We start from the raw sequence: 15125 nt of genomic DNA, 5'->3' as shown, positions 1-15125 counted from the left end.
GCTGTTGGTTTTTGACAATCATATGAATTCACTGAGAACTTATCATCAGTCCTGCATCTCTCGGTCATTTGTAAAAGCAAGTGTAATATGCAGTATGCATCAATTATACATAAAAGTAAAGCTAGGAAATGTTCTTAATAGAACTACTCTTACATGTGGCCAAATTATGGAAACATTACACTGTGAGCTTTGTGTGGAGATTTATATTGTAAAGTGATATATTTCACTCATGGATTCATATCAACCAATAAAAAAATTAATCCTATATTCCAAACAATAGTATTTGATTTTTAAAATGTATTTGAAGTTACAATTCTACAGATTCAGGGATTTTTAAGATCAATTTCTAAAATAAGTCTATTTGTTTCTTAAGCTTTTTATGATCTAGCCCAAGTTTTGTATAAAATCTCAGTGTGTGGCTTATGTTTGAAAACTAACACTTCATTCTCTCAAACTTTCTGCCACTCTTCTATTTGTCAGAAGTCATAGATAAACACAGTTGCTAGGTACCTTTGTCTGCTTGGGCTGCTATAACGAAATATAGACTGTGTGGCTTAAAAAACAGAAGTTAATTTTCTCATAGTTCCAGAGGCTAAAAGTCTCAGATCAAGATCTAGTAAGGCTGGTTTCTGGTGCCGGCCTTCTTCCTGGCTTGCAGATGGCTGCCTTCTCACTGTGTCCTCACATGACAGAGGGTGGGTTAGCTCCCCGGTGTCTTTTCTTGTAATTCTATGGGATCACAGCCATACCCTTTGACCTCATTTAACTTTAATTTCTTCTACAAAGCCCCTATTTCTAAATACTGTCATATTTGGGGTTAGGGGCTCAATGTATGAATTTTGAGGGAATATATTTCAGTTCATAGCTCCTGGTTCTGACTTTTGCAAAGAATGACTTTACACCGATGCTGTCCACTATTTCTCTGTCTCCATAGCCTGCCTTTTCTTTAATTTCTAAAGCTTTGAGCCTCTGGATTTTTCAGGGTTCCCCACCTACCCTTTAAAATTGCAGTTAGGGAAATGAGGCATACCTAAAATTAACTCTTTCATTTTTTTTTGACTATTCACTAGTTCTTTCCATGCCTGTGGACCCCCAATCCTGGGATGCCACAGAAGAGCCCACAAAAATATAGGCCAGTGGCCGGGCGCAGTGGCTCACGCCTGTAATCCCAGCCCTTTGGGAGGCCGAGGCGGGCGGATCACGAGGTCAGGAGATCGAGACCATCCTGGCTAACACGGTGAAACCCTGTCTCTACTAAAAAAAAAAAAAAAAAAAAAAATTAGCCGGGCGTGGTGGTGGGCGCCTGTAGTTCCAGCTACTCGGGAGGCTGAGGCAGGAGAATGGCGTAGACCTGGGAGGCGGAGTTTGCAGTGAGCCGAGATTGCGCCACTGCACTCCAGCCTGGGCAACAGAGCGCGACTCCGTCTCAAAAAAAAAAAAAAAAAAAAAAAAAAAAATATATATATATATATATATATATATGCATGCCAGTATTCCTCTGCATGTTAGGCAATACAAATGCCAGTTATTTATTTGGCCAGTTACTGGCTTGTTTTGATGTTAAGGAAAATAATAGTATTCTATACTAACTGCAGTAAAATTAAGGGTATTGCTCTAAAAAAGTAAATCAGAAAAGTGGTACACAGATTTAGTATACAGCATATATACTCACTTTAGTCCAGGTCAGATCAAGTAACTAGTAGAACATCTAAAAAATATATCACATGCAATGTTTTCCACACAGAGAAAAAATATTTTTAGCATTTCAATAACTGTTATTATCCCTAGCAAACTAAAAGGTTGATGCTCAGTAGAAACAATAGATTTTATTTAGAAGGGCTGAGGTTCAGGTAAATGTATCCTTATTCCTTTTTTCTTTTTGCAAATTATGATGAAAGGTTTTCACAGTCTTATTCTCATACTGGTTTCCCCAAGTACAAAGTAAAGACATTAAGCAGCCAAACATTAAATTATCTATTTACCTATAGCATACCTGACATCTTTCCATGGATGTACAAAACGCAGAAAATATAGAGCATTGAAGTAGCTCCAATGTAAAATTTTCAGAGTAAGATTGTTTTTTGTTTTGTTAAATTTAAAATAAACAATCTTTTTTCTTTCATTTACATGAAAGCATATATTCATATTCCCTTTTGGAAACACATAGAATAAGAAACTGTTTCAGAGAAAGTGCTGCACTAAAAAGGCATTGTAATGACTGAACATGATTAAACATGGGATAAAAATAGCAGACTGGAAATCAAGTATGGAAGTGAAATGCCTCTTAAATCAACTGACATGAAATTTAGTAAGTTATCTATCTTGAAGGCACTACCTGGCACATACTATGCTTTGAGATGGCTAAAACTAAGAAAAACTGCTAAGTGGGCAAAATTGACAGACATTCTGCTTCATTCTATTGCTAGAAATCTACATTTGGTATCTTGATCTGTGCCCCACGGAGTGTCACACTGTGTTCTAGTCACCCTTGCAGGGCTTTATGTCCTACTTTTCTCTACCTCTAACCATACATCTCCTTAGGCCTCTGCTTTCCTGTTTTCTAAGGTGACTGTGAGCTAATCTGATCAACTAAGCTAAGCTAATATGCTCACCAATACAGATACATTAATATGAAGTGTTTTAACCCCTTCCAAGACTATCTTCCCCAATGTCATATTGGACTCTATAGAAAGCAGTTGTGCCTTTCCTTTCTTGTTAAAATAAATTATCAGTGGTGAGAATTTCATATCAGATAGGTTTGACAACACCATGTCAGATCATGAAAGTATTACTGGGCTTGTGGAGACTTTCAGTGTCTCCACAAGAGACACACTGGGGATTTTATGCCTCATAACAATTAATTTCTTGAATTAATTGGAATTGGAAAATGGGAATGATTATTTAATTTGAATGTAGCATACTTGTTTTCCAGTGAATTGTCTTCCCTACCCATGCTTTTGCGGATCATAGGTGATTTTCTGTTTGATTTTCCTTTTTGCATTTATGTTGTAATGCTTTATATATCTTTTCTGAATTTCAGTTCTCTAATGGAGTAAGACAAAACTTAGGATTTTTGTTGCCACCTTCAGTTATGTTAGTTGTTAATTTGGGGATAGGTCAATTTTTACATTTTGTGGTATCATAATAAGAGTTTTCTTTAAAATTAAATTTTGGGACACATGAGTGGAATACAGGACACATGGTCCTCAAAATGGCTATAACAAATTAGAAAATTGTTGGAAGTCAGCAAATGTTTGTTTTCTTTCTTTTAAATACAAAACATTCATGTTGATGCTGTTGAAAATTTTCCTTACTTTATGCCTGACTTCCCCCCACTCCCAGTATCTAGATAAAGTTCATAAGAACTTTGATAGAAAAACTATGATAGAAATTTTGATATAAGACACTATAGAACTGATGTAATATTTTCTGTTTCTACCCTACTCAAATAGTTTTGCTTTTTCAACAAATGGGACTGGGCAGGGGAGTTGTAGGGAGCCTTTTAAACAATTAGTATGTCAGGAATGCATAGCAAGTATCAATTTCCTATCTGTTATCCTGTATCATCAGTAAAAAAAATTTACTCTGGAAATATGAGCTTTAAAAGTCATAACTGAATTCTTGTTCCTAGTGAAAAGACATCCACCTATCCAAGTTTGCTATTACGACATACAGATATTCTTTTACTTGTTCTGGAGAAAATAGAATTTTAGAAATTCATAACAGCCATCTTTTTTAAAGTATCTCTTTATCTTGTAAATATACATATTCCTGTACATATTGTTTGAATTCCATTACAGACATTATTATGAATGGTTCATATATATTTTGATAATGACTTATATAATATCACATCCACTTATAAACATAGTATTTGGGCAGAAATTGTCATGATGAATGAGATGATCTCTAAAGTTTTTTCTAGCTTTAATATTAGGTGATTCTAAGTAGCACGTACAATGGACAATATGTGTGTGTATATATATATATTTAAAATGGATTCTATAGTTAGAAGCTATTTTTGCAGTTAATAAAAATACTCCATTGCAAATCAATTACTGCACTTATTTTCATGATGCAAACTGTAAGGTTTATTAGTAATAATAATAACCTCCATGGAAACAAAATAGAAAAAAAAAACCAATTGAAAGAAAATTTTCACCGAATTTAAGAAATATCAGCAAACTCTCAGTGTTCTTTTCTTTTAAAAACATTATTTCTGTTTCATTAAATTGCTAAAGTAACCTTTCAAAACAAACATTATTTCTACTTTAAAAATTAAAAACCACCAACAAACCACCGCCACAACAACATACTACTAAGGAAAAGCCTCAAAACATGCCTTAGCGCTGGATGAATACAGCAGTCCTCACTTATCTGAGGTTTTTCTTTCTGTGATTTCAGTTACCCTTGGTCAACCTTGGTCCAAAAATATTAGATGAAAAATCCCAGAGATAAAAAATTTGCAAGTTTTAGATTTGCAGTGTACTGAGTAGCTTGATGAAATCTCACACTATCCTGCTCTCTCTGGCCTGGAACATGAAACATCTCTTTGTATACCATATCCACACCATATGCATTACTGTCTTGGTTATCAGATTGACTATTGCCGTGCTTGTGTTCAAGTAACCCTTATTTACTTCATAAGGTCCCAAAGCGCAAGTGTTGTGATGCTAGCATATGGTTATAAAGGTTCTATTTTATTATTAGTGATTATTGTTAACCTCTGACTGTGTCTAATTTATAAATTAAACTTTATCACAGGTATGTATGTTCAGGAAAACAACATAGTATACACACAAGGTTCAGTTCTATCTATGGTTTTAGGCATCCAGTGGGGGTCCTGGAACATATCCCCCTTGGATAAGGGGCAACTACCGCACTCTTTTTCCAACTTGGGAGCCAGATCTTCACACATAAAGTGCGAGGACTCATCATTTATTCCCTTCAGTTCTCCCTTCACTCAAAGGAAATTTAAAATTGCAAAATGAATTCTCCAGTCATGGTCTTATTTTAACAGTCTAGAATATCAGGCTCAAAATTGCGTTGTTTACTCTGAATCTGTATTAGTGAAGATGACTGGTGGAAATCACTGAAAGAGAGAAGGATACGCTGTATTTAATTGTCTTTATAGTAGATAATTCAAAACTTTATGTACTTTGAACTATTTTACATTAACACAATAATATATAAACAGTGAATCACCATTCTTTCCCCTAAGGTAAAATTTTTAAAATTATATTATCAAAAGGACTACTTGTGGACTCACAGTTTGGATCTCTGTGCCTGGTGTCCTTGTTGAGTGGGTGAGAATCCCTGTCTACTGAACTCGTCTTGAACTTCAATAGGTTTAAGCTCAGATTTAAAATCTCCAGATATTGATGACCCTTGCAGAAATAGCTCTGAACAAGTAATAGGATTGACAGAATTAGCAAGGCCAGTTCATTAATAATAAGGCAAAACCAAACAAAGAGTAGTCAGTTTATATTTTACAGAACACATTGAATAGATGAGAGACAGAGGTCATTATGAGTACTATTTATCGCAATAACATGAGTTGTATTCATTAGTCCCATAATCATCTACTGAGCACCTACTCTGTGTGAAACAAGCAGTAGCTAGGCACTAGGGTACAAAGACAAATAAACCCTATTTCCTATATCATGAGGCTTGCAGTCTAGTGGGGGAGACAGGTAAGTAAAAAGATAATCACAATGAAGTGCTATGATTACTACAACATTGGGAGGAATAAGAGAGATACTATGATTTTCATCTTCTCTTACTACAGGCTTTTAATACAATTTTTTCAGATGGGCTGTCTTTACAGATCTATTTGCTTTCTGGATTCTAGTTTTATTGGCATTTTCTCCTTTTCACTTCTCTTCATTGTTTCTGGTTTTTACCATTAAAAATTCCTTTCCTGCTGTTTTTTAATGGAGTTTTGAGATGTAGGGGAAGTAGATGCATGTGTTTAATCTTCCATCTTTTCCTAACATCTTTCATCCTCACAGCCAAATTCTCATCTAACTTTGCCAAAGTAGGAGATTTAATTTACTCTAAGCTTAAAACTGGAAATTTTTAATTAGCAAGAGGACAAAATTTTTAATATTAATGGCAATTAAAATGAACACATTTAGATTTTTAAATTATAAGGTTTAGTCATATGTAGCTTCACCCAGAAACTTTAAGTGGATCTTAATGCAATTTAAACAGTGATAGTGTCTAAATAAATTTTAATAGTTATGTTTTATTATACTAAATTAATTTGTCATTTATTTACTCTTTGTTAGTAAGAGGGAAACCTGTCACATTTCAGAACTTTGTTTGCTTATATATTTTTTATTGTAGAATTTGATTTCAAGAATAGAGAAGAGTACATAAAATTTACAATATTTAAGAGAGTCACAACCATAAATATTTTCACAGAGATTCTTCCAGAAATCAAAGTATTTTCTAAATTAACTTTGATTTTCATCCTTAAATCAAATTTTTACCTCCCATTTAGCAGGTTTCATGTTCCAGTTTGTGTGCTATACATATGCTTTTCAACAGAGTTTCTCAGGGCAATTCACTTTCAGTTTTTATGAACTGAGTGTTTTCTCTCTAGCTAAAGAATCTAGAATGTAGTCAGGTGCAATACAAATGTAACTTAAAAGATGCCTTCTGATGGCAAATGTGAAGAAATTTAATATTTCAGTTTGATGATAAAAAATGTCATAGTGCTTTTAACATTCAAAAAATATGTTTTAAGTTACTGTCAAATATAGCTTGGTACTCATATGTTCAAATATGTAATATAGGCACAAGCATAGAGACTTACGGTAAAAAAAAAATTACTATAGCAATTCCTATCCTACCCCCACCTTCCCAACACAGACATTTCCATAATTTGCTTTTTATTTTGTGCTATCTCTGGCACCTGTTCACTGGAGGGATTTGGGGTCTTTACGGACATCACACACTTGCCTACAATTTGGACAAGCATATTTGATCTAATTGCTTCAATTATGAATTGAGTAATTTTTGTAGATCATGAAAACTTGTCAAGAGTCAAAGCCCAAAAGGTCATTATTTCACACATATGATTCTTGATTGATGTAAAAACATTTAAAAGTATTAGAATTATATGTTGATATAGTGTTTAGATTTTTATATATGATTTTACATCCAATTTTAAGAATACTAAATACTTTACAAGGCACAAACATTATAAACCAGCTGAAAATATCTTAGAAAACAGAAATAAAAATATTAATAATTAGGACACTTTCTGAGTGCTCATCATGCCAGGTCAGGTACTAATTGTTTACTTCGCATAATCTTTACAACAATCCCCTGAGGTAGGTCAAGTATAATTTTATAGATGAGGAGACAGCCTTGGATAAGTTTTATAACTTATCTAACTGATGCATTTATTCCCCAATATTAGTGGAATGCCTACTGTGTGAAAGCACTCTTCTGTGGACAAGGTACTTCTATATACAGCAGCAAGAAAACAGTTTTTATGTTTCAAATATTGACATTATGTCCATGCAGACCCCAGCATTCGAATTCAGGTATGACTTAATTCCATGGTCCACACTATTAACCAGTAAAGTCTCCTGTTTAGGGCAGATTAAATTACCTGCTCTAAAAAGATGAAATTACAGAATTTTCTTTAAACCCTAAACAGCCTTCAGTGGAGATTCTTCTGGTTCCAAGGCTGTCATACATATCTACTTGCTCTTTTTTTTTTTTTTTCTTTTTGAGCGTGAGAAAGTTAATTGTAAGGACAGAATTGAAAGAAAAGCATGAATTCCTTAGGAGTTCAAGGACAGCTATACACTCTAGTCCTAGGAGAATGGAATGTCAGCTCAAAATCTTGGAGGATACAATACTGGCATAAACACCTTAGCAGCTGGGAGGGGTCTGTTGATCTTCCCAGTAGGGCTCAAACACCAAGATTGTGGCTTTCCATCCCACTAACCACATGCACTGCCTGCCCCCAACCCTGCTCCTCCCGCCGTGGCTGATCTTCTGTCACTAGTTAATACTCTTCCTAAGGCCTTCCATATCACCTTTACTTTACAGCCTGTGCTTCCTCAATATATATTTTCTTATTTGTTCTGTTTTCCATAACCCCCCTCATGGCCTTGACTCTACTCAAGACACCTATCTATAGAAGTTTTTTAAGCCTCCCATCTATTGATAACAGCTTGGCTATTTCCATGTTTCCAAATGAGTATTCTGGGAGAATATGATTTGTTTAGCCAAAACCATTTTGCTTCATTATGCCATTGGCATAATTTGGCCAAGGTCACACCCTTGGTCTAATCAGCTTTAGCCAGATGGCAAGGTTAGTGATCTACATAGGGCTCCCTTTCAGTAGGGGCTGGGGAACTTTTAGTAATAAAGGGTGTAAATGAAGCAGGCGCTGTGGCAGACATCGTTTTTACTAAAAATAAACCTTTCCTTACTTTGAACTTGAAAACATGTCCCTCAGTCTTCAAATAGCAGAATTAAATTTAGAGCTGGAAGGGCATGTTTGGAAACAAGACCATACTGCTGAAAAGACTTACCAGAATGAGATAGTCCTGTAATTTCTTCTGTTTAGGATTTTATTTCCCTTTTCCAATATATGTTCTACTCTTGTCTGAATTTTATTCTTCTTGGTTGAGAAGAGGAAAGCAAGGTAAGAATTCCAGTTTCTCTTTCTCTTAGCAATTTATTACTCATGTAAAGAAGAGACATATCTTCCTTCATTGTCTTCTTACTATATGCATAATTTAAAATCTTTTCAAACATATTTTTGAAACCTATTTTACTTTGGATTATAGTATTCTTAATTTTATTTTATCATATTTGATTGCATACCCTTTTTTCTACCTTTTTATAGTATCCTTTAACAAATCATCTGGGCATTCACTGAGATGTTACACCATCAGCCACTTTATCTTTCTCCTTTCCTAAAAATATGTGGAGATAGTTATTGTCAGAATTTTATTATCTCCTGATGTTATTTATTTTAGAGAGTCTTTGGCAAAAGAATATGTAACTTTTTTTTTTTAAGAGAAGGGATCTCATTATGTTACCCAGGCTGGCCTTGAACTGCTGGGGTCAAGTAACTCTCCTGCCTCAGCCTCCCAAGTGGCTGGGATTACAGGCACCTGCCTTCTGTAATGCTTATTGCCTTCTATATATCTGTAGCACTTATTCTTCTATAGTCAGCCTTCCTTTTCTTTTCTTTTTGTAGCTTAAGTCCCTTAGTTGCTTCCTTTTGAAGGTTTACAACACATCCTTGTTACTGGCTGGTTATTTTTTTGCTGGACAGAATTAACTCTGGAGTAGCAATTTAATGTTTTATCGTCCATCTTTTGAAAAATATTGTCAAAAGATGGAGGATAGAGCATTATCCTCCATCGTCAAGAAATTTTTATTTGTACTGAAGGAAGCTTCCATGATAGTCCATTTGGTTTCACTAGATACAAAGGAATACCTGAGGCTGGGCAATTTATAAAGAAAAGAGGTTTATTTGGCTCATGGTTCTGCAAACTGTACAAGAAGCATGGCATCAGTAACTGCTTCTGGTGAGGCCTCAGGAAGCTTTTATTAATGACAGAAGGCAAAGGGGAGCTTGTGTGTCACATGGTGAAAGTGGGGCAAGAGAGACAGGAGGGAGGTCCCAGACTTTTTAACAACCAGATCTCATGTGAACTCCTTACTGCTGGGAGGGCACCAAGCCATTCAGGAGGGATCTGCTCCCATGACCTAAACACCTCCCAGTAAGGCCCCACCTCCAACTTTGGGGATCACATTTCTTTCTTTTTCTTTTCTTTTCTTTCTTTCTTTCTTTTTTTTTTTTTTTTTGACAGACTCTTGCTCTGTCATCTAGGGTGGAGTGCAGTGGTGCAATTCCAGCTCACTGCAAACTCTGCCTCCCAGATTCAAGCAATTCTTCTGCCTAAGCCTCCCAAGTAGCTGGGATTACAGACCTGCACCACCATGCCTGGCTAATTTTTGCATTTTTAGTAGAGATGAGGTTTCACCTTTTTGACCAGGCTGTTCTCAAACTCCTGACCTCAAGTAATCTTCCCACCTTGGCCTCCCAAAGTGCTGGGATTATAGGCATGAGCCATCGCACCCGGCCCACATATTCTTTTTTAAAAATCTGAGCATGTTTCAATTTTACTCCACATATTTTGCTATCTTCACAGGGAATGCATCCCAAATGCAACAAATAATATGGTTTTCACATTCCATTATGCATATTTTTGCAGAAAATGAATGTTATTCTCAGAAGAGAACTCAAAAAGGATTTCTATGAAGTCTCTGGCAGAAAACCGAGAAATTTACAAATGCAAGTGGTATTTTCATTTTCCTCTTTTAAAGACCACGATGTAACATGAGAAAACAAAATACCAGAAGTGAAAGGCTGACTCCACTAAAGATGTTCAATAATGAGATTTGATTTTTTTAAAAACACATCTTTTATGGGCTTTCAGGGCATGGAAACAAGATCAAGAAAGGTGTTTTTCTGGAGACTTTCCAATCAAAGCAATGAAGATTTAAAGTGGAATAAAAGGTAAATGGAAAAAAATACAGTAAGATATGAAAAGATGATTCCTTGAAAGACATCAGAAACCAAGCCAGAAGAAGAGCAGTGGTAAAGATTCACAGGAATTAAGAAAGTTTGAAATAACTGGGAAGTGGTTTTAAATAAAGATATGAATGATTCAAAACTCAGGGAAAAATGGTAATAAAAGAATAAAACAGGCCGGGCGCAGTTGCTCACGCCTGTAATCCCAGCACTTTGGGAGGCTGAGGCGGGCGGATCACGAGGTCAGGAGATCGAGACCATCCTGGCTAACACGGTGAAAACCCGTCTCTACTAAAAATACAAAAAATTAGCCGGGTGCGGTGGCGGGCGCCTGTAGTCCCAGGTACTCGGGAAGCTGAAGTGGGAGAATTGTCTGAACCCGGGAGGCGGAGGTTGCAGTGAGCTGAGATTACGCCACTGCAGTCCAGCCCGGGTGACAGAGTGAGACTCCATCTCAAAAAAAAAAAAAAAAAAAAAAAAAAAAAAGGGGGGGGGGTTGATTTTGCCAAATTTACCTTTTAATTTGTATGAGTTCAAACATCTAATCAGAAGTATAGACAACTTAGCGAAATTTTCTACGACGTGTATGGCACCAGATATTTAAAATCTCCTAACTATTATTTTGACTGGTATGCAGTACATCACATGACCATAAAATTGTCTAAGGAAATAATCAATGCTGCATTGCTTAACTATTGCTTAATTTGTTTCACTTACATTTTCTACTTTTTTTTTTTTTAAAGAAATAAAGAGATAGAGACAGGACATTATCTTAAGTGAAACAAGCCGGGTACAGAAAGACAAATATTGCATATTCTTACCCATAAATGGGAACTAAAAAAGTTTATCTCATGGCAGTAGAGAATGGAATGCTAGTTCACAGAGGCTGGGAAGGGGTAGGATATGAAGAGAAATTGGTTAATGAGTTCAAAACTAGAGTTAGACAGAAGGAATAAGTTTTGATAGCACTGTAGGGTGACTACTGTTAATAATGATAGATTATCTAGAAGAGATGTGAAATGTTCCCAACAGAAAGAAATGATAAATATTCAAGTAGATGCATATCCTAAATACCATGATTTGATCATTAAACATTGTATGCATGTATTGAAATATCACATGTACCTCATAAATATGTATAATTATTCTGTATCAATAAAAAATAAAAACCCAACTGTTAGAGCTAACAAATATATTTAATGGTATTGCAGGATAAAAATCAACATACGAAAATAAATTGTGTCTCTATACACTAACAGTGAACTATGTTAAAGGGAATTAGAGAAAACAATCTCATTTACAATTGCATCAAAAAGAATAAAATACTTAACAACTTAATAGATAAAAGACTCAGATCCTGAAAACTACAAGACATTACTGAAAATAAATTGTAAAGACATCCCATTTTCCTAGAGTGGAAGATTTAATAATGTTAAAATTTTAATACCACCTAAACCAATCTACAGGTTGTATTTAATCCTTATCAATAATCTAATTTTTTATATAAATAGGAAAAACAATCCTAAAATTCACAAAGGACCCCAAATACCCTAAACTGTCTTTAGAAAGAACAAAACTGTAGGCATAACACTTCCTGATTTCAAAGTTGGTTGCAAAGCTACAGTAATTAACGTAGTATGGTACCCACATAAAGACAGACACGTATAGCAATGCAACAGAATAAAGGGTCCAGAAATAATCCCACACATATATGGTCAACTGATTTATAACAAGGATGCCAAGAACCCATGATGGGGAAAGAACAGTTTTTTTCAACAAAATGGTGTTGGGAAACTGGATTCCACATGTAAAAGAATGAAATGAGACCTTTATCTTACACTGTATACAAAATCAACTCAAAATGGATTAAAGACTTAAATATAAAACATGAAACTGTAAAAATCCTAGAAGAAAACAGGAGAAAACTTTGTAACATTAGTCTTGGCAATGATTTCTTGGATATGTCACCAAAAGCACAGGCAACAAAAGTGAAAATAGACGAATGATACTATATCAAACTAAAAAGTTTCTGCAAGCAAAGGAAACATTTAACGTAATGAAAAGCCAGCCCATGAAGTGGAAGAAAATATTTGCAGGCCACTTATCTAATTAGGGGTCAATATCTAAAATATATAAGGAACTCCTTCAACTCAATAGCAAAAAGCACATAACCTTATTAAAAAGTTGAAACCTTTGCAGAGCAGTAGTAAATTGAAAAAATAAAAACTGGACAAAGGATTTGAATAGACATTTCTTCAAGCAAGACATACAAATGGCCAATAAGTATATGAAAAGATGCTGAACATTACTCATTATCTGGGAAGTGCAAATCAAAACCACTTTAAGATATCACTTTATATCTGTTAGGATGGCCATTATAAAGAAAAAACCAATGTCTCTTGTAAATACCATACAGGTGTGTACTGTCTATTCTATACAAATTGCTAATGTCTCTCTTTTAATTGGATAATTTAGTCCATGTACATTTGTTTTGATGTCTGATAGATTTAACACCTATCATTTTATTTTGTGTTTTAATTTTTTAATGACATTTATATGATTGAATTTTTGCCTTCCTCTCTTATTACCAAACTTCCTTTTGATTGATTATATTTTCTTTAATCCCTTTACATTCCTTCTTCTATTTGGAAGACATTCATTATTAAAAAATATCTTTCAATGAAATATATTCAAAAAGTGCACATATCATGAGCTCATTGAATTTTCATATTTCACTGCCAGTCACCATTTGTCTTTCTCTGAGAGTAATCATTATTCTAACTTCTAACACCATATAGTCTATAATATGTATATTATATATAAAACATATCTACATACATAGATAGCTCTTAAACATAAGGAAATATGTTCAGTTTTACTCATAATATGAGAAATGAGAATATGAGAAAGTAAAATTATACTGATACCATTCCTGGCTTATCAGATAAGCAAAAATTCAAAAATCTTGGCAACATATTCTGCTGGCAAGATGTGAGATAGCACTTTCGTACACTCCTGGTAGGAATAAAAATTGGTATAAAACTTATAGAGGAAAATTTGACATTATCTAACAAAATTACGTATGTTATTACCTTTTGACCTAACAATTCCACTTCTGAGTATTTACCCTGAAAATATATCTCTAACTATATGAAAATGTATATGCACATATTTATTTATTGAAGCATTGTTTATAATTTTACAATATTGGGAACAACCTAAATGTCCATCCATAGGAGGTTGGTTAAATTAACTATGGTACATCCATAGAATGAAGTACTATGGAAGTTTAAAAGAAAAAAATCTCTAAGGCTGATATGAAGTGATTTGCAGAATATGTTGTTAAGTCGGAAAAGCAAAGTTAAATTGTATGAAGTATATATAGCATGCTATCTTTTGGGTAAGAGAGAGAAGGAGATACAAGAAAATATACATATATCTGTTTATTTTTGCAAAAAGAAACGCAGGAATGAAAAACCCAGAAACCAATAAGATTGGTTACCTACTAGAAGTGAGTGAGAATCAAGAGTTGAGAATGAGATAGTGATGCCTCCCCAAGTATAATTTTTCATAGAGTTTTAACTTTTGTAATCTTGCTAATATTTTACATACTCAAACTAAACCCACAAAATAAATCTAATAAAAATCAGAGGAATCTAAAATGGAATACAGACAGAAACAAGTGAAACTATTTCAAACAAAAATACAACCACATTGAAGATGGGAGCAATGGACCCAGGTTATCTTTTGATATAGTATTTTGGAAACTTAACCTAGGAATAAAGACCAAAAGAACTATACACAAGTACTGAACTTTAATAAGTAGCACTGTTGTTTTTGATGTTGTAAGTTAGTAATATGTTACTGCTTTACGTGTTTTTAAGGATTGGGCAACAAATAAATTGAGTGTAAAAGAAGTCTGATTCCTCATTGTTGACAGGAAGACAGCCATGGATTGGGAAAAGATTAGAGTGAATCCTGTGATGTTGGATTGGGATTGAAGATATCGGTATGAATTCACAGCTTGTTCTATCTACCTGCCTGTCAGCTATCTGACTATCTCTCTGTTTATCTATCATCTATCTGTCTATCATCTATTGAACCTATCTATCCACCCATCTATCTATCCCTGTCATCTACCTATGTATGTGTGTACATTTCCCAGCTCTGTGCACTAAGAGGGCCCAAAACAATGATACTCCAGTAGTAGCGAGTATACTTAGTACCAAAATCTTGATTTCTAAATAATGTCTTCACTAAAATAAATCAAGGCATGTTGGGAAAGAAACTAGCTAGGGCTGGAACAGAAAAGTACAAAATGAGCCTAAGATACAATCTTATGCCAAAAATTAAAGCATGCTAAAAAAATCATGGAGATGTATCAGAAGGATGCAGGAACCAGCTTGAAAGGGCTCCACTGGCCAAATCTGGAAAAATTTGAGCATCAAAATTACAATAATGATGGATTTAATCTATAGAATAAAGTAAGGACTTATGAGTATATACTGATATAAATAAATGGGGGAAAAGGAAAATCCCATCTTTATAG

At 34.5% G+C, this 15125-nt stretch overlaps 1 long non-coding RNA gene across 1 annotated transcript; it reads left to right on the top strand.

The window, feature by feature from the left end:
* Positions 1–10256: 10256 nt before the first annotated feature.
* Positions 10257–14585, top strand: LOC134808500 (uncharacterized). The gene is made up of 2 exons (XR_010151569.1): positions 10257–10561; positions 14461–14585. It is a non-coding gene; the product is annotated as an uncharacterized LOC134808500 (long non-coding RNA).
* The last annotated feature ends 540 nt before the right edge of the window (positions 14586–15125 follow it).

This window comes from Pan troglodytes, chromosome 1 (assembly GCF_028858775.2).
Source record: "Pan troglodytes isolate AG18354 chromosome 1, NHGRI_mPanTro3-v2.0_pri, whole genome shotgun sequence".
Taxonomy (NCBI): domain Eukaryota; kingdom Metazoa; phylum Chordata; class Mammalia; order Primates; family Hominidae; genus Pan; species Pan troglodytes.
This window is presented reverse-complemented; position numbering and strand designations above follow the sequence as displayed.